Source organism: Prionailurus bengalensis, chromosome F2 (genome assembly GCF_016509475.1).
Source record: "Prionailurus bengalensis isolate Pbe53 chromosome F2, Fcat_Pben_1.1_paternal_pri, whole genome shotgun sequence".
Lineage (NCBI taxonomy): Eukaryota > Metazoa > Chordata > Mammalia > Carnivora > Felidae > Prionailurus > Prionailurus bengalensis.
Window position 1 is genome coordinate 70,571,199 of NC_057353.1, and position 23,774 is coordinate 70,594,972.

At 48.6% G+C, this 23,774-nt stretch overlaps 1 long non-coding RNA gene across 22 annotated transcripts in view; it reads left to right on the plus strand.

Moving 5' to 3' along the window:
* The window catches only part of LOC122495810, a 369,120-nt gene that overhangs the window by 221,794 nt on the left and 123,552 nt on the right, over positions 1 to 23,774 (plus strand). For 21 of the 22 annotated variants that reach the window (XR_006300594.1, XR_006300600.1, XR_006300601.1 and 18 more), the window contains one exon: positions 14,285 to 14,451. This is a non-coding gene — a long non-coding RNA (uncharacterized LOC122495810). Of the gene's footprint in view, positions 1 to 14,284; positions 14,452 to 23,312; positions 23,570 to 23,774 lie in introns of those variants that run through there. The other variant, XR_006300597.1, reaches the window with a different exon arrangement.

Genomic DNA, 23,774 nt, shown 5'->3' on the forward strand with positions numbered 1-23,774 from the left:
CCACCTGGGCCTCTCTCCCTCCCTTTCATAATGAGCTGATTTCCCCCAGGGTACAGCTACTGGGCAGGGTGACCCCACCACTTTGTTCCCTGAGCCTTCCCACCAGGGGGGAAGAAACCCAGCTATCATTTATTGATCATCTATGCTATGCACATGTATCGCTCTAATTATTACCCTGCAGGGAAGATATTATTATCCTGAAGCTAAGAGATAATCAGCAATTTACTAAAGGCACCAGCATTTAAACCCTTGTCCACCTAACTGGAAAGCCTTTTTTTTCTCTTCACCATACTGGAGGTGAGATATGAAGGATTTCTTTTCAAGGCCGTAGGTCCTAAATACTTCTCTCTGTATGTGCACAAAATCTTGCAGAGAAAAATTTTTTTCCCCCAATTTAAAATGTGCCGACTGTCCTTGGGGTTACAAACATGTCCCAGAAAGTCAGGAGCTGGCCGAGTTGGAAGGCACATATGACGTGAGCCCGGCCAGGGTGCGGTGACGGGGAATCCCGCTGCTACTCACTGCCCTCCTCTGTTGAGACTTTCAGTTTGTAAACATGTTTTCTTCCCCGCACTTTGGCATCCATCATGACTTAAATCCCAGGTTGTCAGCCCTTGTAGAAAGGAGTTCAGATCTTGGCATTAAATGGTGCCCACTGTGTGTGCAGGGCTTTGCCACCGCAGAAGGCTTCCCGAACCTCCGCTGATCCACACAGCTGCCCGGACAGGATGTCGGCCTCGCCGACGAGAAAGATAAAGGCCAGAGTCTTCGCGTGCGATCAGCCTGAACACCAGCCTGCTCACGGCTACCAGGACCTTCCTCTGTCCAGTAGCTCGTTAGCTGAGAGGCCGCAAAGCAAATTGAGGCCGCATTCAGGTTATGGGAAAAGACCTCTCCTCCCTCCCATGATCTGGCGGTCCCTCTGCAAATACTGCGGGACATCTGAGCCCTGAGTGCACCGATGTGTTTACCTGACCGGCCTCCCCACGACACCGTCTGCCTCATCTGTCCCCATTCTTCAGCGCGTATCCCCGTCCCTGGCCTGTGGCAGACACTCCCTAAGGAGGCGCTGGATGAAGGGATGCGTCGCACGTCCCGTTACCGACGAGCCGCTCGGGGAGCACCGAACTCCTGCCGGGCCCCCGGCTGGACTTTGTTTCCTCTTACAAAGCACCGCGTGTGTATTCCAGAAACATCTCCAAATCCGCACACGCAAAAGGAAGAAGCTAAAAAGGCTGCTGTTATCATTCAGAGGTGACTAATTAGCAGGGCGGGTGTATATGCATATGCATATGCACGCACTTGTAACAGCACCGCAGCGCACGCGTTTGTTTGCCCGTAGCGGTGTTACTAAGTACATGATGAATATCCTTCCCCGTCTGCACGCACACTCCTGCTCCTTCGCTCCATCCGACTGCTGGGACACGCAGCCTCGCCGTTGTTCAGACAGCAGTGGCAGGGGCCCTCCAATTCTTCTTGGGTGTCTGGGGCACTTAGGAATTCCGCTCTTGTCCCGTGACAAGTGGTGCTTCCGTGAATACCCTCGTAGTTAAATCTTCGCGACTAGATTTTCCTATTTTATGAGGATGTATTCCCGTAAAGTGCAAGAGGCCATTTAGGCCCCTGCGTGCCCTTCGGGAGGCTTGGCCCGGCTTCTCCCTCCGGGACACCGCCACGTCTCTGAGCCCACCGCCGCAGGGAGACAGGGCGGACGTGCCTTTTCCGGCCTCTTCTCTCTGACACTTGGCATTAACACCAGACGCGCGGTTACTGTTCCCAGCCTGCATGTCCCTGCATCAGAGGACCTTCCTCACCACGGGCTGATATTGTTGTCCCCCTTCCGCCCCTCGCTTTCTGTAACAAACGTCTCCAGTTAATTCAATCATGATTTGTGGTGTTTGGAGCTGAGCCTGAGTGGGTCTGGCTCCCTGGCATGCCTTGGCGGCCAGCGCGGTGTTTTCTAACGGACAGAAGCGAGAGCTCACGACCGAAAGACCTGGATTTGCCCCTTTGCTCACTTAAGGCTTTGCTTTCTTACCTGACTTCTCGTGTTACCTGCCTCACACGGTCAAGGTGAGACTTCTGTGAGATACGGTACCCAGAGGGCACAGCACAGGGGTGACAGGCGGCCAACGCCCAGCTTCTTGTTGCTTGGGGTGTGGTTCGTGGGTGGTGAGTGCTTCCTGTGTGCCAGGCACTGTTCTTAACCGACTGAGCCACCCAGGTGCCCCTGAGCCAGGCACTGTTCTAAGTGCTTTACCTCTGGAGGTGGCAGCTGCAGCCCACGGGCCCCATCTGACCCACCATCCATTTTTGTATAGCCCACGAGCTGAGATTGGCTCTTCCGGTTCTAAAGGGTTGAGAAAAATAATCAAAGGAAGTATCCTGTTTTCTGACACGTGAAAATTACATGAGATCAGATTTCATCGTCCTTAAGTAAAGTTGTATTGGAACACAGCATGTTCTCCCTTTTACGTATTTATTGTCTCCAGTGGCTTTGACGTCTGATGGTGAAGATGAGTAGCCAGGAGAGAGATACAGCATGGCCCACAGTGCCCCCAAAGTACTCACTATCCGGTGGCCCTTTAGTTTGCTGGGTCTCATATGAACCCATCTAATCCCGCGTAGGGCAGGCTGTTAACTGCCAACATCTTCACTGCACACGTGGGGAAGTGAGGTTAAGAAACTGCCGGATGCCGGGTCCCCGGGTGGCTCCGTCGGTTAAGCGTTCGACTTTTGATCTCGGCTCACGCCATGATCTCACAGTTCGTGGGATCAAGCCCCCCGTCAGGCTCTGTGCTGTTTGCACGGAGCCTGCTTAGGATTCTCTCCCTCTTTCTCTCTGCCTCTCCCCGTGTCTCCCTCCCTCCCCCCCCTCGCTCTGTCTCAAAATAAATAAATAAACATTTAAGAAAAAAATTGCTTGCAGTCACACCCAGCTTGTAGGTGGTAGAGTGGGGGTTTGGTTCCCAGAGCTGGGGCTTTTAATGTTTCCACCATAGGGTAGGTTATTGGTCTTTGAAGGTGAGGGACATGGGGGAGGGAGAGGTGAAGGCAGGAGGTCAGGAGTGGGAACCACTTCCATTGGACCTCAGAGTTTTGTTTTGACCTTTCTCTCATAACCGGCTCTTCACCACCCCCCACCCCCCACCCTGCCTTCCCAGTCTCCTACTGTCACCTGCTAAACACAGGACCAAACATACAGAGGTATTCAATATGCCCCTAAAAATGCAGTCACTTTAGAGCAGAGAGATAATACAAGGCAAGACTAGATATGGCTACGTGCTTTCTACTAAACACAGACTTCATAAATGTTGGAATGAATGAATGGATCTGGTCAATAGGTCTTGGATTCTTCAGAGTTTAGACTCTGGAGGTAGGGCAGGGACCCCTGGGAAAATCAGGAAAGCCATGGACATTCTCACGGGAAGGAGACCTTCCTGGGCCGTTGTTACGCTCCCCAGGCGGCACCAGGTTCTTGGGCTACAGTGTCAAACACTTCTTCTGTTAAAATCCCCCCGCGGGAAAACTGCTGTCTTTTCCATGGCTCCACTTTGGTTGATTCTGAATGTTTGGTTTCTTGCAACGGTTCTGCTGAGGTATCATTCACGTAGCATACAATTTAGATATCATACAATCTGGGAACATTTTCACCGCCTCAGAGAGAAGACGTGTCCCCATTTCGCTCTCACCTCCCTACCCGCCTTCCCCTGCACCCCCAAGTCCTGAGCAACCTAGTATTTCTGTTGCTATGGATTTGCCTATTCCGGACGTGTCACACAAATGGAATCATATAATATGTGGTCTTCTGTGACTGGCTTCTTTCACTTAGTGTGATATTTTCAAGGTTCATCCACTTTGCAGTGTGGGTCTGTATTTCATTCTCTTCTGTGCCTTAGTGACATTCCATTGTGTGCATGAACAGCATTTCATTTGTTCTGTCATCAGTGGATAGATATTGGGTTGTTTCCGGTTTGGGGCCATTACGAATGATTTCTGCTTCTCTGAAGGTTCATGTGCAGGGTTTTGAGTGGATGTGTGTTTGCATTTCCTTGTGTCTATATTCCCAGGAGTGGAATTGCTGGGTCATGTGGTAACTCTGTATGTAACCTTTCGAGGAACTTCCAGACTGTTCTCCAAAGGGCCTACGCTGGTTTTCATTCCTGCTAGGAACTGGGCATTCTTGCTCGTCATTGATGCCTGTCTTCACAGGATTCCACTTTCTATAACTTTCAGAGCACACGAAATTAATGAATAGTGCTAGAAATTAGTACAGTGGTTTCCTCTGGGAGGAGGGCAGAGACAATTAGAAAAGGCACAAGAGAGGGGCACCAGGGTGGCTCAGTCGTAAAGCATCCCAACTCTTGATCTCGGCTCAAGTCATGATCTCAAGGCTCATGAGATCGAGCCCTGCATTGGGCTGTGCACTGGCAGTGTGGTGTCTGCTTGGGATTCTCTCTCTCACCCTCTCTCTCTGCTCCTCCACCATTCTCTCTCTCTCTCTCTCTCTCTCTCTCAAATAAATAAATAAACAAAAGAAAAAAAAAGAAAAGGCACAGGAAAACTTTTGGGTGAGGGAAATGTTTATGTCTTGGAGGTTTAGTGTTTTTGGTATATGCATTTGTCAGAATTCATCAGAGTGTTCATTAAAGACATTTCACTGTGTGCTAATTAAGCTCGAATTAAAAAACAAACAAACATACAAATGAAAAAAGCCTCGGTGGAGGGAGAGAAAGGAAAGAGTATAAGTTATCTCTGGACATGACTTATCTTACCCACCTTCCCCTGGACAGAGGGCCTGTGCCTGGCAGGCAAGGCCAAATGTGAAAGGCTTTTAATTGATGTGATTAACTATGTCTCAATAGGGAGCCTCGTTAACACCAAAAGGGAGGAAAGGAGGTTATTTTTCACTCTCCTAACTAGGGGAAGGCTGGAAGGGAGTCCTGGGGGGCACTTGGAGGGCTGGTCCCTGCAGTGGGGGAGGGGCGGGGGAGGGTCATTTTATCAGTTGCTGCAAAACCTAGCCTCCATTTGCGCCTATGGAGAGGAGGAAACCCACCTGAAATTTTGGTGGGGGTGGGTGTTTTTCAAGTCCGCATCATTCACGAAAACACAGTGGCGGTATAGATAGAACCCTCTATATATATCTATATAGTATATATCTATACTAGTGCATTCCTTAAATGCACTAGTGGCTGTTGAACAGACCATAACAGGAAACAAACAAACAAAAAGAAGCAAATGGTTTCATCTTCCCCTTTAGACTCTGCAGAGAAATTTATGGATTGACATAAATTTACAGAAGATCAGGATCAGACAAACATCATTAATGACTCACATAAAATCAGTGTAAAATTTTTTATAAAATTGCAAAAATTGTATCATTTTATTTGTAGGTTAGAAAAAGTACGTATTTGGCTAGAAAAAGCCTAGGAATGTAACAGCCATTATTTTTGGAAGGATGTGATTATAATGTGATTTGCTTTTTTCTGTTGCTTATCTGTGATTTATTCTTCTCAATGACTGTTGATTGCTTGTGAGTTCAGTTGTTTGTTAAGAAGTTATTTCTTCTCTCTCACTGGTTGGAGAGGTCAGTTTCCATAGGCTCCCCTCTCTGGAAGAAACTCTCCCCTCCCTCCCCACCAAGCTTCCAGCTTACGAACTTAAAGGCAGCACTGAGTAAGTATTGAACGTGATCTTCGGGTTAGCCAGGTGAGGGTTCAATCGTAGAGGATCTTGGGCAGGTTCTTTCTGTGTCTTCGTTTTCTCATCAGAAGAATGGAGCTGATAATATGCTCCCTGATCGATTGATGGGAAACATACGTGAGAAACCCCCAGCACAGGACTTGGCCTTAAGTATCAGTTCGCTCCTTTTCCAGCCCCCTTTTAGCTTGGTACCTTCCTGGTACCTTGGAAACTAGCACTCAGCATTATGGTCCAGGTGACTCCTGATGGTTGGGCTGTATTTCTCGAATCATTGCAGAAGCTTAAATACACCTGCACACAACGCGTGGTGCGTTTGTGTGTGTGCGCATGCACATCAGCAACACTTTTGTGTGTGTGGCGTGACATTAAACGAGACCTCCTTCCCTGCGGATGAGTGAGGACAGCTCGCTGCAGGAGCTAGGATCTGTCACAAACCAAAGGGAGAGCTAATTGCAGCAAACCTCCGGGTGACCGCACTACTTATGTTCCTTCCTGCAATACGATTCCTGGCAGTGGTGATAGGAGTCTTCAAGCAGTGTGTCCAGTATGTTGGAAACGTTCTCTTCCTGCAGATCAGGATGGAGAAGGCAGTCCCAGGTTGAGTGCGAATATCGTTTTTCCAGGACTGGGGGAAGGGTTTGGCAGAGGGTGAGTTAGGGTTTTGCAAATTATGTCTACGCTGGTGGAGCACGCAGGGCACACGTGGGCAGAAGTGATTTGCTCTCATGCAAAACAGGAGCCACGTGCGGTCCTCTGTTCCCCCCACCCCACCACTTCTTTGGTCACCTTTGCAACCCTCCTTCTGGCTCCAGGATGCCTGCCCCAGCCCCTGTTCTCGGCTTCTTTTTCTGGCAGTGGTTTTCGAACTTCAGTTTGCAAATGACCACCTGGGAAACTTGCTAAAATGCAGATCTCTGGTCTTCCCCCACCAGGTTTTCTAACCCAGTGGCTCTGGGGTGGGGCCTGGGAAATGGCATTTTCACCAAGCTTCTCAGATAGGCCCGTTTGACCAGAAAGGCACTGTATATTAGTTTCAAGGGGTGCCTGGGTGGCTCAGTCGGTTGGGGCGTCCGACTGTGGCAGGGTGGCCCTTAACTCTGGTGCTGTGTGGCCTGTTCTCCCGGCACACACACAGACTCAGCAGGCCACCTAACCCAGGAGACCGAGTGTCCTCTTGAGGGGTAGATGGTGTTTGGGCTGAGGGGCCTGTGGCCTGTCTGTGCTCCAGCATCCTTGGGGTAAGATGGCCATGTTACTATCACAACTGCATTTTTCGGCCACGGATTCGGTGCTAGAACCACCACGAGGACTATGCGTGCATTTTGTCCCTTAGTTGTCACGGCACTGACGTGAGGTTGGGGGCACTGTTAGTATCATGATGGTTCAAGGATGAGGAAACTGAGGCACAGGAACGTGGAGCCAGAATACACACCCAGGCAGCTCGCCTCTAGAACCCTAGCGCTTGGCCTTTGTGCCTTCGGACCTCTGGAACAGCTACCTTCCTCTCCTGTCGCAAAGATGTCGTCGTGATGTTGGAGGACAGCATGTGCAGTGGAGTCAGGCCCACTCCTTCCTGTCTGGGGCCCTCAACCCCCTTTGAGCCCTAAATTGCTCATTGGTAAAATAGGAATAAGGGTACCTACTACCCCACAGGGCTGATCAAAGGGCCAAAAGAAATGGTAATCTTTTAGGATGTATGGCACTCAATAAATGTTCTTAAGTATTTTCCATTTTTTAAAAATGCTTATTCATTTTTAAGAGACAGAGACAGGCAGAGTGTGAGGGGCAGAGAGAAAAGGAGACACAGAATCCGAGGCAGGCTCCAGGCTCTGAGCCGTCAGCACAGAGCCCGATGCGGGGCTCGAACCCACAAACTGCGAGATCGTGACCTGAGCCGAAGTCGGACGCTTAGCCGACCGAGCTCCCCAGGCGTCCCAACTTCTGCTGTTTTCAGCCACTGAACTGTGAGGTACATGTTAGTGCAGCGTAATATTGTTGCTCCTGATTGATACGACCTGCAAGGCAGAGATTGAATCCCACCCTGCATCGATGGGTGGGGTCTTCCTGGAGCCCCAAGCAGCCACACACTCTGAGGTCCCATCTGGGCTCTTGAGGAAAGTGTGCTCTGATGGATGGGTGATGTCTGCCGTGCTGGCAGGCGGGACCTGGATGCTCTGGCACCACGTGCCTCTCTGCTAACCGGGCTCTTTCCCCAGGCCATCCTGAGGGCTGTCCCCCAACTCATCTCCTCATCAGCTTCTCCCAGCAGCTGTCCCGCTTCACGCCATCTTCACTTTCTCTTTCCCAGCGCGGGCTCTTCTCCCTGACTTCCAGCGTCTCACTATTCAGGCCCCGACGCAGCCTCCCCGGATTTCCAGATGTTTTCTTTCTGTTCTAACCTCAAGGAGCTCCTCGTTGGCGCCTGAGCGTGCTGCCCACCTTCCCGGCTCCTGGCCTGGATCACAGGCCTCCTCTCCTGCCCACACCCTCCCCCCACCAGGCTCTGGTCATCAGGCTCTCAGAGGACTTCCTTCGCAGCCCACAGGGACCTGCCCCCCGATGGCAGACCACTCAGTGCTCGCACGCGATCAATCTTTGACTGTCTTGTTTTGTTATCTTTGACTTCATTCCTCATGGTATCTAACATTCCTCATGTTAGAGTCTCAACTCCCTAAGTCAGTCCTAAGGAATGGCCTTGGTGTTGCAATTCCTCACCTCAGTGACTAGGTGATAACAGGCATCTGAGAAGTAAGTTATCAAAGAATCGGTTGGATCGGCAGTGCGGGGCTAGGGAGTGGAAGGGGAAAACCCAAGCGAAGTCACTTAGGCCCTCTGTCTCGCTTTTACGGGCCTGCAGCCTGCCTCTCCCCCTCCCAGGCTGGACTTTCCGTTCACGGCTAGCACCGTCTGGGTGTATGTCCGCATTATACTTTGCGTCCAAACGTAGCTACTGAAGCAGTCCGTTGCTCAGGCCATTGCTGGGCTCATCTCTGGAATGAGAGAATCCAGGAGGTCTGGGCAGGATGAACCCATCCACTTTAGGAGGTGTGCTTCCCGGGTGAAATCAGGTTTCGGCTCATCTGGAAGAACCGCACGAGGCATTAGCCAGAGCAGAGGGGTGCTCTCTGGAGGCCCCAGCCTGCATAAAGCCCGGGGCGCTGGAGACTTTTCCAGGGGTGACCAATAGCACCGCAGAGTAGGAGTTTTTAATGGCACGTTTCCGTGCAAACATTCCCATTTGTTATTCCTCTCTTTTCCCTTCTTTCCTGGAGGCCTTAGGCTGACCTCCCGCCCGCAACTCTCCCACTGTCCCTTTGCCCACTCCTCAGGCTGGCCTGTGTGAAGGAGACCACGTTATGTGCAGAAAACCTCTTTCTAAAGTTGTGAGCGCTCGTGGACAGAGATGGAAGGTTAGAGCATCAGTAGCCTCGGGGAAAAGTCCACCTTCCCCGAGACTCAGAGTGTGACTGTGGCCTCCCGCTCCCTGCAGGTTGCCAGACATGAGAGTAACGGGTTTGGGCGTTTGTTCTGAGAATTTGTGGGCGGCCCGGCACATGCGTCCATTGCATGTGGCCGCATAGATTGGTCTTTTGGAAAAACGATTTGTCAGGAGCTACCAAAGCATCGCTTTGACCCGCGTCCCTATTTGGGGAATGTGTTTCAAAGACATGCTCCAGGAGGGAGGGTGCTGGTTTGCAGGAAGGCGTGTTTCAAAGCCAGGGCACTTGTAGGAGCAAAATTGGGAGCAAGATGGCACCCGTTGCCACCCAGTACGTGGTACTTCAGCGCCCGAATCTTTCCTAGGCATCTGAGGGATGGAGAAGAGGTGTGGGAGGGCAGTGGCAATCCGTGTTGTGACAGTCACATACAGCGCTGCGTCCTTCCTGGATGACGGAAAGTTATAGAAAGAAAGTAGCACTTGGTCGGAAAAAATGAAGATTTGCCTACTTGGTGGCAGAGCAGGGGAGTTATGACAGTTTCTTCTTCTCGTCTCTTCTCTTTCTGGTAACCTGCCTTAGCCAGTTAAAAATTGATCTGTGGCACAAAAGAAAAGAAAAAAGAAATCTACAAGTGGATTTGTAGGGCCCCAGGTGCCCAAGATGGGGGCACGTAAAGGCAGCCTGAAGTGCCCTCTCTCTCAGGATGGTGCCCAGGACATCACGGGCACCTTGCGGCGAGGGGCGGGGGCTGCTTTTAGGTCTCATGGCCCCGGGTGCTGCACCCAGTGAGGGTGGGGCGTGCTGCCGAGCCCCCGGCACAGCGCCTGGTACGAGCCCGAGCTCCCGGCAGGACGTGCTCCCTGCCTCCCAAATGTGCCAAACAGTGTCGTCGTCGTGCTTTTTGTCCTGCCCGTGTCACATCTCATTTAAACCCCATCATCACGGGACCGGATGGGTAATGTCGTAATCCCCGTTTTACAGACAAGAAAGCTGAGTCCTTAGTTGCCATCCTGTTGCTACATTCCAGATTCGGGCTCGGCACCCACTTCTCCGTGGGGCAGTTCTTCACATCTGCTTTCGCAGCGGGGAAACCGAGGCTGTACGTTACCTGCCGAGGGGCCCACAGCCAGTAGGAATCAGTCACGGGAATGACTCCAAATCCAGTGGCATGTTTTTCTTTTGAATTGTTATGGAAGCCTCCTCCATTCAAGGCACATTACCTCTGGCCTCTGAAGGACCCCTCTCCTCCTTGTTGCCTTCTTTCCCGCTGTGTTCCCTTCACTCCTCATAGGCACCCACTCCGGTATTTGCCGTGTGCCGCACGTGGACTTACTGTAGGGCTGTGATTGGGTGTCTTTTAACTTAGACGCATGGGGTTCTCTTACGGATCTCCTTCTTGTCTTTTTTTCACTCAGTACTCTCTTTTTGAGACCCAGTCTTGGTGCACGGTTTACACTTAGCTCATAAGAGGGCTGCGTCTGCCCTTCCGTCGCTGCAGATCCTGCCCTGTTCACTTCTCTTGTCCCTGCAGATGGACACTAGGGCAGCCCAGCCAAGTCTGCAATGACACCTCGCACCTGTGCCCATGGGGAGTGTGGGAGAGTTTCTTTGGTACAGACCCAGGGCTGGGATGGATGAGTCATCGGGCATACTCATATTTAATTTCACAAGTACTGCCAGATTGTTTTCCAGAATGACTGTACCAGTTTACACATCCACCAGTGCAATGCTCAGGGGGTTCTGTCTCCCCACGGCCTCCCCAGCACCTGGTGTTGTCAGATGCATCCATAAGCATGCGTCCGACCGCCCCAGCGTGTCAGGACGTTGGATTGGCATCTCTTGAGATGCTCTTTTCTGCCGCAGACTTCACCTTAGCACACCAGAATTTCCAGCAGGAAGAATGCCCAATCGGAAAAGGAAGTCCTTTCCACAACTCTCTTATCTTCTATCAGGGAGCAGAATTTCCCCGGAAGTCCCCAGGAGACTTCCCCTGGTTGGCCGGATGGGGCCAGGGGTCCTCCCTACACCAGTCCCTGACAGAGACAGTAGGGTTGCCGTGGCCACCGCGTGCCTCTTCCAAGTACCCAAACAGAACCGGGAAGAGCTGAATAAGGAGGAAGAGAGTGGTGGCTGGCTGCTCATACAGCCACCGGTTGGCTCTTCGTCCACACCAGATCTTTAATTTTGCCCATTTTTTGACTCATGCTGCCTCTTCTAGGGAAGGAATCCTTCCCCCTGACTCTGTGCAATTAGCCAACTTCAGAGAATTTCTAAAGCAGTGAGTCAACCAGCACGAGGCCATCGCCTTGGGAATTAGGTCCGTCCAATTCATTCCAGAGTGTGCCATCCTTCTTGCCAGGCGGACGTCAGACCTGTGCCCATCCTAGCTGCCCCGAGTTGGGTTCCTGTTGTGGGCGCCCCATGTGAGAGGCCAATATGGAGATTCCAGGGCAGAGCACCAAAATCGCCTGCCCAGAGTGCCAGCCGAAGGCAGGTGCGAAAGAACACCTGTCAGGGACTAGTGCCACCATAGGCAGCAGCTTCTCATTAGACACGTTCATACTATAGTAACCCTGGCGTGTCTGCCTGACCAAAGAAATTAATTTCTAAATGGTACCTAATAGTTATAATTTATTGAGTGCTTGCTCTGTGTCGGATGTCCCGGTAAGCATTTTATTCCTTTGATCTCACACAGCCCGCCTGCCGGCCCTGTGGGAGCATTTCTGTTATGGTTAAAGCCCAGGCTCCAGCCTGGAGACCACCTGGAGAATCCCAGTGCTGCCGTCGCTTAGCTGTGTGGCCTTGAGCAAGTTACTTCACCTTTCTGTGCCTCAGCTTTCTCATGTGTACACAGTGCATAATAACAGTATGCTAAGGAGTTAAGAAATACAAAGCGCTTACTTAGAATAACACTGGCTTAAGAGTACACACACAGTTCCCATTTGATAAATATTATTAGCTGTGGCTGTTGCCGTTTCTAAAAATGAAGAGACCAGAGGCTCAGAGAGATCAGCTTCCCAAATGTCAGATGGCTATGAGTAGCAAAGATACAATTTGACCTAAGAGATTCTGACTCCCAACGCTGGCATTCTATCCATCCAACTATACATCATCAGTCGTAGCTCCGTAGCCTGAGGGAACACTGCCATTACTCTCCTTATCAGTAGAATAAATTTTCAGCTGAGGACCCAGTGATATTTTTTGTAAAGAAACAGACTCAAAAAAAAAAAAAAAAAGAAGGAGGGAGGGAGGGAGGGAGGGAGGGAGGAAGGAAGGAAGGAAGGAAGGAAAAGAAAAGAAACCAACCATAAAGATAGAGTGTAAGACCTCCAGCAGGTGGTAGATGTGGGGGTCATTGCTGGAAGGTGGCTGGGGAGACTGGGACATTTAGCTCCTGGTTCTACCATGAAACCTTACCGGGCTTCTGTCTGCCCCCGTTAAATCAGGTTTCTATTATATTTCCTCCCTGCAAGGATTTAGGAAGTGCTTTATAAACTGAGCATAGTCAGTGCTGCGCATTCCAGAATGCAAGCCTGTTTCGTCTCTTCCCTGGGTTCCCACATACGCACACTCACCCAAAGTATAAGCATTGTGTCCCCCAATTCCATTTAGTCACGGGAAGTCTCTGGAAACCCAGGCTTTAGAATCTTCTGGAAGAGATTCTTCCTTGCCTAACTAAGCCAAATGGACTGGAGTCAGGAGCCACTGGGATTTTGAGAGGCTGGGTTAGCTCTAGTGTCTGTTGGTTTGGGAGCAAATAAACAAGGTCGCTCTCTGCCGCCCCGGGACACGTCCTTGCCAGATTTCTCCATGTGAGCATTTTCAGACATAGGTGTGGTGGGTGTGAGGTCTGAACAAAGGATCATAAGCTCAGCAGTGTGGTTTTAGGTAAAAAACATGGTTTCATGGCCAGAATATCCTCTAGGAGGACTTTTAAACGTCACTCTGCCTAACAAGAGACTCAACTATCTTTTAACTTTATTTTTACTTTTTTAATTTCAATGTCCCTCCCTCTTTTTCCCTCCTTCCTTTTCTTCTTCCTCCTCTTCCTCCCTCAATCTCCAGCTCCCCAGCCTACAGGTTTCCCTTCCGGGAGGGAGTCAATATCAAAAGTGTCTCGTCTGCGATGCTAGAGATGGTCTGTGCATAGACAGCAAAACCCCTGTGTGTGTCTAACATTTCTTTTCCTACTGTATGAGGTGGTTGTGTTTTATAGCACAAAAGCACCTTGATTTAGACCAGAATTAATCAGGGAAGAGAAGATGGTCTGTCGTCCAGCCCATTTCTTCTGAGTTTCTCGGCCGCCGTTCTCATTTGCCACTTACTGTTAGTTGCTGACGTTGTCCTCTCTGCACTCAGGGCCTCTTCTGGACACATTTGATGATAGGGGGACATCTGTGGTGACATGGCTGGGGACCCCAGGGTGGTCTGGCCCTGTTGGTGGAGAATCCTTCAGTTTCAGGGGGCTCCCAGCTCTGCCTTGATTCCCCTGTCTGCAAGCAGGAAGCAGGAAGACTGGACAGCAATCTGGGATGGTCTTCAGAAATGTGCCCACCAGAGGTGGCCCTCTGGGGACTCTGCTTCTCCCCCAAGGGCAGCTGTTACATCATGTTCTGTTGACTGGGGCACCTGGTGCAGAATGGCCAAAGCCATTGTCTCTCAAATTGGAGCCCCACGCAAATCTCCAGGAACCCTTGTTAAATGCAGATTCTCTTTCAAGTTAATCTGTGTGGGGCGGAGCTCTACTGCACTAATGGTGAGCTCCCCAGTGCTGCTGGTACAGCTGACCCACACACATATGCCATAGTTTTATTTATCTTTGAGAGAGAAAGCACGAGCGGGGAGGGGCAGAGAGAAGGGGACAGAGGATCCGAAATGGGCTTTGTGCTGACAGCAGTGAGCCCGATGCAGGGCTTGAATTCGCAAACTGTGAGATCATGACCTGAGTCGAAGTCAAACGCTCAACTGACTGAGCCACCCAGGTGTCCGTGTGTGTGTGTGTGTGTGTGTGTGTGTGTATATATATATATAATATATTATATTATATAATATATGTATAACATATATAATATATAATATATAATATATATATATATATATATATATATATATATATATATATGATTTTTTTTTTTTAGGTGAGAGAACTGCTACTCGGGGATGTTAAGTAACCCAGCAGAGGTCACACAGCTAAGTGACACAGAGGAGCGTCCCAAGTGGTGAAGACCATTTTCCATCACTGTTGTCTTCCATGAGCCTGTGTCTGGAATGGGACCTGTCTTTGCGCTCATGAACAGGTTGGATGGTAAGGGTCCTCTTCTCTTCTCTCCCTGTCTTTATCTCTGGCATTTTTAACCCTGGCTTCTTCTCTTAGGAAGACCAGAAAACACTTGACAGAGGGGAGAGGCCCAGCAGTAACACTGACCCAGAGAGAATTGAATCCCTGTGCCCAGTGACTAGAGGACACATTGAACTGGACAGAGGAGCCTAGCACATTGCCACGTTTCCCCCATGTAGGAGAACACCCACCCCCTCCCACCCCTCACCCGTAACACGTGATACGTGAGCAGGATTTGGTCACTGCTGAGCTGTCTTCATTTAACGTGGCTTTGACAGAATAGTTGGTCCTGAAATTTTATTTTCCATTAAACTTCTTGTTGAACCGCCTTGGTTTTGAAAGGATTCCATTAGAATGGATAATTATGTAGTAGTTGCTACAAGGAGATACATGCTCTCAGTTTCCGCTCTTAAGTGATTCAAATCAAATGCTTTTCCTTTTCCTCCCCAGAGTTGGGTGTGACCATCTTCCTCATACGATAGGCTTTTCGTGAGTTATTTTTGGAAATCCAAATCAAAACAGCAATTTTGGCGGAGGCCATTTCTAGCCTAGCAGGGTAAGCCATATGTACCGATAAAAACAGCCAAAGAGTCGGTGCCTTTAAAAAGCACCGAAACCATCTCCCTCTCGGGGGTGAAATTTTGGGAACCACAGACTATCTTTTGTGCTGTCACATATTCCGTTGTGAACTCTAACTAAAGTCAAAAACGATTGAAATTCCTTTGAAATTGCCAAAGTTTTGCCCATTTGGAAACCATTGTCATCATCACTGTGTTCAAGATGGCAGGCCTTGACAGAATTTTGCCGAGGACTCTGTTTCAGCCTCTGAATCTCTCCTGGAACACAGAAATCCCTATACTGTTTCCTTCCGTCCCCACAGCACATGTCACCTGCCTCATGACATGAACCAAGCAGACAATCTTTCCTCTCACCCGGGAGTGGCAGGTGCTCAAGTAGCAGGTTGGGTATGTAGGTACATGAATAAAGCCCTATTTTTCTCTTTTTGTAAAAAATCAGTCATTTATTACACAAAGAGTAAATGAATGTTATCACCTTGAAAAAAAAAAAAGCTTTTCAAATAAAACTAAAGTTCTTTTTAATCACTGGGTCCCTATCCTTGTTTCTTTATCAACTCCACTTGGGTTATTTCTTTGGGCCACATGCTTGTAGACATTTTTAATGTATTTATGTGCATGTGCACACACATAACTGTTTTTGTAGCCCTTGATAAACCAGTCACTTGCCTTTTCCCACTCATCAATATACCCAAGAGTGCTATCCATGGCAGCTGCCTTATTCTTTGTAACTGCCACCCAGTTTTATTACATCGTATGGATATACCTTTTATTTGCATCAAATAAATTTCTTTTTTTTCCTTTTTTAAATGTTTTATTTATTTTTGACAGAGAGAGAAAGAGAGAGAGAGAGAGACAGAGTGTGAGTGGGGGAGGGGCAGAGAGAGAGGGAGACACAGAATCTGAAGCAGGCTCCAGGCTCTGAGCCGTCAGCACAGAGCCCAACGCGGGGCTCAAACTCACAAACCGCGAGATCATGACCTGAACCAAAGTCAGACACGTAACCGACTGAGCCACCCAGGCACCCCAAATAAATAAATTCATCATCTGCTTTCATGAGCGCTACAGTTTGGGATCCCTTATGTACATGTTGAGAAACTAAGCGTGCCCACTGCTATATCTTTTGGTAGCTACAACACATTTCATGAAAATCAGCCAGCTGCCTTGCAGATTATGCCAGACCAGTAGACGGAATCATGTGAAATGCTAAGGATTGCCAGAGGGACCTGAATTCCCTTGTCTGCAGAAGCTAGGGAAGTACACGGGGCGTGGGGAGTTGCACAGGTCTCTGTAGCGAGTGATGTGAGATACAGTGTTGGCTGTGATGGTGGCCCACTGAATTTCCTTGGGCAGGTCATTGCCTCTCCTTGGACCTGTTTTTTCTCATCTGCACAATGGGCTCAGTGAGCCTTTCTCAGCTATTAGACTGTGATTTATAGGGCTTACACACACACTGCCCCAGGATTCCTATGTAGAACATATTAGCTTCCTCTTCACTGTGTGTCAAGATGGGGAAGAGGCAATTTTAAAATACACTGGAGGGGCTCCTGGGTGGCTCAGTCAGTTAAGCATCCGGCTTCGGCTCAGGTCATGATCTCACGGTTTGTGAGTTTGAGCCCCGTGTTGGGCTCAAAGCCTGGAGCCTGCTTTGGACTCTGTGTCTCCCTCTCTCTCTGCCCCTCTCCTGCTCATGCTCTGTCTCTCTCTGTCTCTCATAAATAAGTAAACATTAAAAAAAATTTTTTTAATACTTTAAAATAACGTTTGAAGTTTCAAGTGATTAAATATACTTTGTTATATTTTAATTGAAATAGATTTACAAAATTTTAAAGAGAGATTGAGCCCAGAGCTTTTAGCTGAGTAGAAGTCACAAAGTCCATAATGTCCTGCCTTTGGATCTTGCTCTTCTTTTCTATTACTTTATGATCCAATTAAAATGGATACTCTTGTCCCCTTTGCTTTGTGTGATCTTTTGGTTCTAAGCAAGGCAGCGTGGGGTTGGGGAAGGAGACTGTGGGCCCCTGAGCTGTCCCTCCAGTCTTGTCTAGTTCTTAGACAAGTCACTAACCTTCTCTGGGTTTCCACCTGTTAATACTATGACTTCAAATTAGCCGAATAGCCACCAAAAAAGAAAGTTAAAAACCACACTCGCTCGTGTTTCTCTGGCGTTTCTGAGCTGCGTCACCTGCACCTAGTTCATCTTGTGAACTGACCAAAAAGACCACCAAAACCCCTCAGATCACCTTTTCACATGAGACTTGTGCAGCCGCCTCGCTCCCGGTAAAGACCCTCAGTGGGTTACAAGGGAGGCCCAGAGAAGGTTCTGTGCGGTCATGATTCAGAGGTAGAGTTTCCCGCCTGGGCCCTGATGCTTGCGTTGACGTGTACCCCTGCTTCGAGACGCAGGACACGAGGGTCTGACTCACAGGTGGGTTTCCCTGGTGGTCCCAGCCAGGCTTTCCCACACGGGGTGACGGTTCTGGCCCCTTGTTTTGGCATTACACACGGGCCTGGAGGCAGTGTGATAGTGCAGGGGAAAGGTCGTGGTAAGAGGGTGTAAAACCGTGTGGGTGCCGTGGCCCCGCAAGGTCTCTGTGGGGGTCAGCTTTCCTGCTGTTTTCCACCCTCTGTGAGCTGCTGTTTCTGATTGTCCCTTGTGTGTAGGCTGGTGCCAGTCTGGGGGACTCTTCCCCCGAGAGCTTCTGGGGCAGGGAACTTGAGCAGCCTCCCTTTCCTACCCTGCTCTGTCTTTTTAAAAAATTTTTTTAATGTTTATTTATTTTTGAGTGAGAGAGTGAGAGCGAGAGAGAGAGAGAGAGAACATGAGCGGGGGAGGGGCCGAGAGAGAGGGAGACGCAGCATCCAAAGCAGGCTCCAGACTCTGAGCTGTCAGCACACAGCCCGAGGCGGGGTTTGAACCCACGAGCCCGCAAGATCATGACCGGAGCCGAAGTCGGACGCTTAACCGACGGGGCCACCCAGCCGCCGAGCCCTGCCCCATCTAAGAGACGGAATGAGACCCCGTAGGAGGTGCTCAAGCCCTCCCTTCCCTTTTCCCTGGAAAACAATTTTATAGGCTCTGAATCTGTAGCAGTTGCCAAAAGCCTACCATAAATGTAGTTCACATTAACCAAAATGAAACAAAAAGGCAGCGCGGTGAATGAAGAGACAACCATCAGCGTGATACTTATCTGAAACCAGAGGGTAAGGGAACTGAGGGCCCCATCCATTTACCAGCCCTCACTCCCTGCAAAGTTGTCCGCCCATCCCACCCCCACCTCCATTTCAATACAATACTTGCAAATCCGCTTTGCATTGTTACAGATACCTGCAGAGCAAGTCACATTGTCTCTTGTCTGCTTGATCCACTGCCAAGTGATCAATACAGTTTTAATTCACAGCCTGGAAATTTTAAGAATGACTCAACCTGACCTATGATTCACAGATACTTGATCTGAAATGCTTGATGTTGCGGGGCTGGGGTGGGAGGTACAATCAGCAGTAAATTTCCGGACCCTAAAAAGTCAGCTTAAGTGGGGGGTGCCTGGGTGGCTCAGACGGTTGAACATCTGACTCCTGATCTTGGCTCAGGTCATGATCTCACGGTTCGTGGGTTCGAGCCCCATGTCGGGCGATGCGCTGGCAGAGTGGAGCCTGTTTGGGATTCTTTCTCTCCTCCCTCTCTCTCTCTCTCTCTCTCTGCCCCTCCCCTGCTCTCTCTCACTCTCTCTCTCTCTCTCTCTCTCTCTCTCTCTCTCCCTCAAAATAAATAAATAAACATTAAAAATAAAAGTCAGCGTAAGTGAAGAAGCATGGGGAGGTAGTTATCTTGTAGGTTGTAGGGCTGGTTCCTGCCCTCCGGAGAGGCAGTGTGTTGAGACAGCTTAGAGGAACCACATGCTGAGTCCCAGTTTATGCTGGTTTTTTTTTACAGTTAGTGGGCTTTTCCACCATTTAAACGTATTTAGTGTGGAAATATGGGATTCTGGGGAGACTGGACCAGAAGTTCTTAAGTAAAGGTCCGAGGTTTGATTTTATTTAGAAGTGCCTCCTCCCGACCCCGTGCCTGGCTTCTAGTAAACAGTTAGTAAATAAAGGCTTGCTGTGTGGGTGAGTGAGTGAGTAAGATTCTTAACCTTCTCTCTTGGTCTCTGAATTTCTGCTTCCCATATATCTTTGTATGCTCGGCATCTGAATTTCTGTTTCCCACATATCTTTGTGTGCTCGGCATCCCAGGGTGACTATACTGTCTCTAAGTAGTATCTTTTTGACTAAGCCCCAGCTTCAGATGGCAAGTGCTTTGGATGAATGTCTGCAACCCCAGCTGTGTAGCAATGTGACTTTCAGTGAGTTACCCAAATGACTTACAATTTATCCAAGTACTAAGAACACGGACCAGCTCTTGTCATTTCTCCCCTTGCTAAACGATTCATAGACCTTTAAATATATTTAAATAAATGTACATATGTAAAATATTAGAAGAAATTGGAGAAAGAAGGAAAAAAGCTATCCGTAATCTCATGGCCCCAGATAGCGTGAGAACAATTGCATTATCAAGGTGCTGGAAACCATTTGTGTTGTTTTATACAAAGTTTTTCCCACAGTTATCTTAGGAAGCTCTTACTTTTTTCCCCATGGGCATTTTTCTGCAAGCATTGTCTGTGTTACTTCCGAACACTTTCAACTACCGTTTTTTAATTTGCTTTTGTCCGTGTGGGTGCTGGGGAGCAACTTCAGGCTGCTTACTCTTTTCTCTTCTGTAAATGCAGTTTTCCTTCTAGTATGTCCTGTATCTCAAGAGAATCTCAGAAGTGGAATCCTTGGATCAAAAGATATGAAAGTTGTTAAACTTTATCTATCTGCCTAGCAATATAGATACAGATATTTAAATTAGTAGACTTACTGGAGCGCCTGGGTGGCTCAGTTGGTTGAGCATCGGACTTCAGCTCAGGTCCTGAATTCACCGTTCATGCGTTCGGGCCCCACCTCGGGCTCTGTGCTGACAGCTCAGGGCCTGGAGCCTGCTTCGGATTCTGTGCCTCCCTCTCTCTCTCTCTGCCTCTCCCCCACTCACGCTCTGTCTCTCTCTGCTTCTCAAAAATAAAGAAAACTAATAAAAAATTCATTCATTCATTTATTCATTAATAAACTTACTAAGTTTTATTTATTTGAGTAATCCCTATACTAAGTAATCCCTTAGGCTCGAACTCACCACCCTAAGACCAAGAGTTGTGTGCTCTTCTGACTGAGACAGCCAGGTGCCCCAATAGACTTTATTATTTTTTTTTAATATTTTTTAAACGTTTATTATAATTTTTTTATTTTTGTGAGAGAGAGAATGAGCACAGGCAGGGGAGGGTCAGAGAGAGAAAGACACAGAATCCGAAGCAGGCTCCAGGCTCTAAGCTGTTCGCGCAGAGCCCGACCCAGGGCTTGAACCCATGAACTATGATGTCGTGAACTGAGCTGAAGTCAGATGCTCAACCGACTAAGCCACCCAGGCGCCCCAATAGACTATTTTTTTTTCAACGTTTATTTATTTTTTGGGGGACAGAGAGAGACAGAGCATGAACGGGGGAGGGGCAGAGAGAGAGGGAGACACAGAATCGGAAACAGGCTCCAGGCTCCGAGCCATCAGCCCAGAGCCCGACGCGGGGCTCGAACTCACGGACCGCGAGATCGTGACCTGGCTGAAGTCGGACGCTTAACCGACTGCGCCACCCAGGCGCCCCCCCCGCCAATAGACTATTTTTGAGAGAAATTTTAGGTTTATAAAAAATCGAGTAGAAAGTAGAGCGTTCCTATATACCAACCCCCTGCCCCCACCATATTGTTAACATCTTGCGTTCACGTGGTACATTCGCTACAACTTATGACCCAATGTTAATACATTATGATGAATGAAAGGCCATACTTTATATTCAGGGTCCACTCTTTCCGTTGCATGGTTCTGTGGATTTTTGACCAGTGCAAAATGTCACGTACCCACCATGACGTTGTCGTGCAGAAGAGTTGTGCCATGCTAAAAATCCTCTGTGCTCCACCTGTCCGTCTGTCCCTCCTTCCTCCCAAACCCCTGGCAGCCTCACTGATCTTTAGCTGCCTCCGTAGTTTGGCCTTTTCCAGAATATCATACGGTTTCACTCATACAGTATGTAGCCTTTTCTGTTAGGCGTTTTTCACTCAGTAAATATGCATTTAAGTCCCCTCCATGTCTTTATGTGGCTTGATGCTTCATTTCTTTTTAGTGCTGAATAATTTCCTTTGTCTGGATGTAGCACAGTTTTTGTATCTATTTACCTCCTAAAGGGCACCTTGGTTGATTCCAAGTTTTAGCAATTACAAGTGAAGCTGGTATACACATTTGTGTCCAGGTTTCTTCGTTCTTTCTTCTTTTTTGAATTTTATTTTAACGTTATTTATTTATTAAAGAGAGGCAGGGCAGAGAGAGAGAGAGGGAGACACAGAATCTGAAACGGGCTCCAGGCTCTGAGCTGTCAGCACAGAGCCCGACGCAGGGCTTGAACTCGGGAATGGGGAGATCATGACCTAGGCTGAAGTAAGACACCTAACCAACTGAGCCACCCAGGTGTCCTGTTGTGTGCAGGGTTTTGAGAGGGCATAAGTTTCAACTCATTTGGGTAGATCCCAGGAACATGATCGCTGCATCCCATGGTAAGACTATTGTTGCCTTGTAAGAAATTGCCAAAGCTTTATTTTTTCACATTTAATTCAGCACTTTTAGTTATAATGCCACTAACACAGTTAATCCTCTAAATAGCCCCTGGGTTGGGAGTTATTAGCTTCTCCTTCTGGTTAGCATCCTCCAGTTGTATTGCTGAAAGGAACTTTGAAGACCTCTGGGCCTCTGCGTGTCCTGAGAACAACTGTTGTGCTTTGTAGATGGTGGACCCGTATTTTGAGTGGCCAGGACCTGGATCACTAAATTCAAGCAAGGCAAACATCAGGGCTTTGAAACCACACTCAGTGTTACAGTGAACACTTTCTCCTTACTTTCAAGTCCACCCACTAGTCAGTACCACCACGTCAGCCAGGGATGCCCCAAGTGGTATTTCATTCGAGGACAAGCGCGTTGTGTCTACAGAGCCTCATGGCATTAAGATAGCAACAGCAATAATAAGGGACAACACGGATAACAGCCAGGAATTATCGATGGCTTAGTGTTGTCAGGTTCTTTACATACATTAATTCATTTACCCTCATAGCCACCCTCTGGTTAGGTACCATTGCTAACCACAATGGCGGCTTCTTAGAGATAAGAAGTTCGAGGCTTAGGGAGGCTGGCTAAGTTTCCCAAGCTTCCACAACTATTAGTGATAAAGCCAAATGTGTGCCCATCCGTTCTTGACTCCACTCAACAACGTACTACACCATAGTTAAGAGCTGGTGACTTAGTCCGCCGGATCAAGGTTAATATTCTGGGTCTACCATTTCACTAGTCACGTAGTCTTGACTTTGCGACTTTGAGCTGCCATGTGCCCATGTGGAAGGGGGAGAGGAAAACCCACTGTGGCAAATGGTATGCGTTTTCTCCTCAATAGCCATTGCCTCCCCACCGCATAGAACTGTGATATGTGGAGGTGGTATGGAAGAGGGCCCAGGCCTCAGGGAAGATGGTTTCCAATCCCAGCTGGATGAGATTAATCAAAATTGGTATAAACCAGCTATAGAAATGGCGGGCAAGTCTAATTTTGTGAGGGGAAATGTGCTAGGGAGTGGGCAACTTTCCAACTAAAAAGACAAAGTGTCCCACAAAGGAGGCTCATTCTTATCTTTTTCTCCTGCCTGGATCTAGGGTAAGATACCTGGAGGTGTAGCAGCCATCTTGCAAGCATGAGGAGACAAGTCAACAGAATGAAATGCCAGAGCAGATAAGACAGAAAAAGCCTGGATCTTTGATAGCACGGTTGAGCTGTTCCACCAGCCCAAGACAGGAGTCTACATCCAGACTTTCTGTTATTGAAACAATGGCCGCTTCTTTTTTTTTAATTTTTTTATTTTTTTTAATTTATTTATTTTTTCAACGTTTTTTATTTATTTTTGGGACAGAGAGAGACAGAGCATGAACGGGGGAGGGGCAGAGAGAGAGGGAGACACAGAATCGGAAACAGGCTTCAGGCTCCGAGCCATCAGCCCAGAGCCTGACGCGGGGCTTGAACTCACGGACCGCGAGATCGTGACCTGGCTGAAGTCGGACGCTTAACCGACTGCGCCACCCAGGCGCCCCCAATGGCCGCTTCTTTACGTCACTCCAAGTTGTCTTTCATTTGCAGCGGAAAACGTTTCGAATGGATACACGGACTTCCGCCAAAGCACAGCCAGTGTCGGGCTGTGTTGGGCTAGTACGGTGGTTAAGAGCCCAAATTCCAGAGCCAGAAGTCCCGGGTTCCAATCTCGGCTCCACTGTTACTAGGTATAGGGCCTGGGCAAGTCATTTAGCTCTTCTGTGACTCACTGGTCTCGTCTGCAAAATGCTCAGCACAGGTGTGGTGAGTATTGAATGAAGGATGATGGTCGTTCTTAACCTCACGTGACTAAATATTTTATACAATGATTAGAACACTGCCTGACCCATAGTGTCTATGTACCTGTTTATCCAAAAGAAAAAAGAAAGGAAGAGAAGAAAAAAGAAGAGAAGAGGAAAAGAAAAAGAGAGAGAAAAGAAAAGAAAGGAAACCATCATTATAGGCCTGG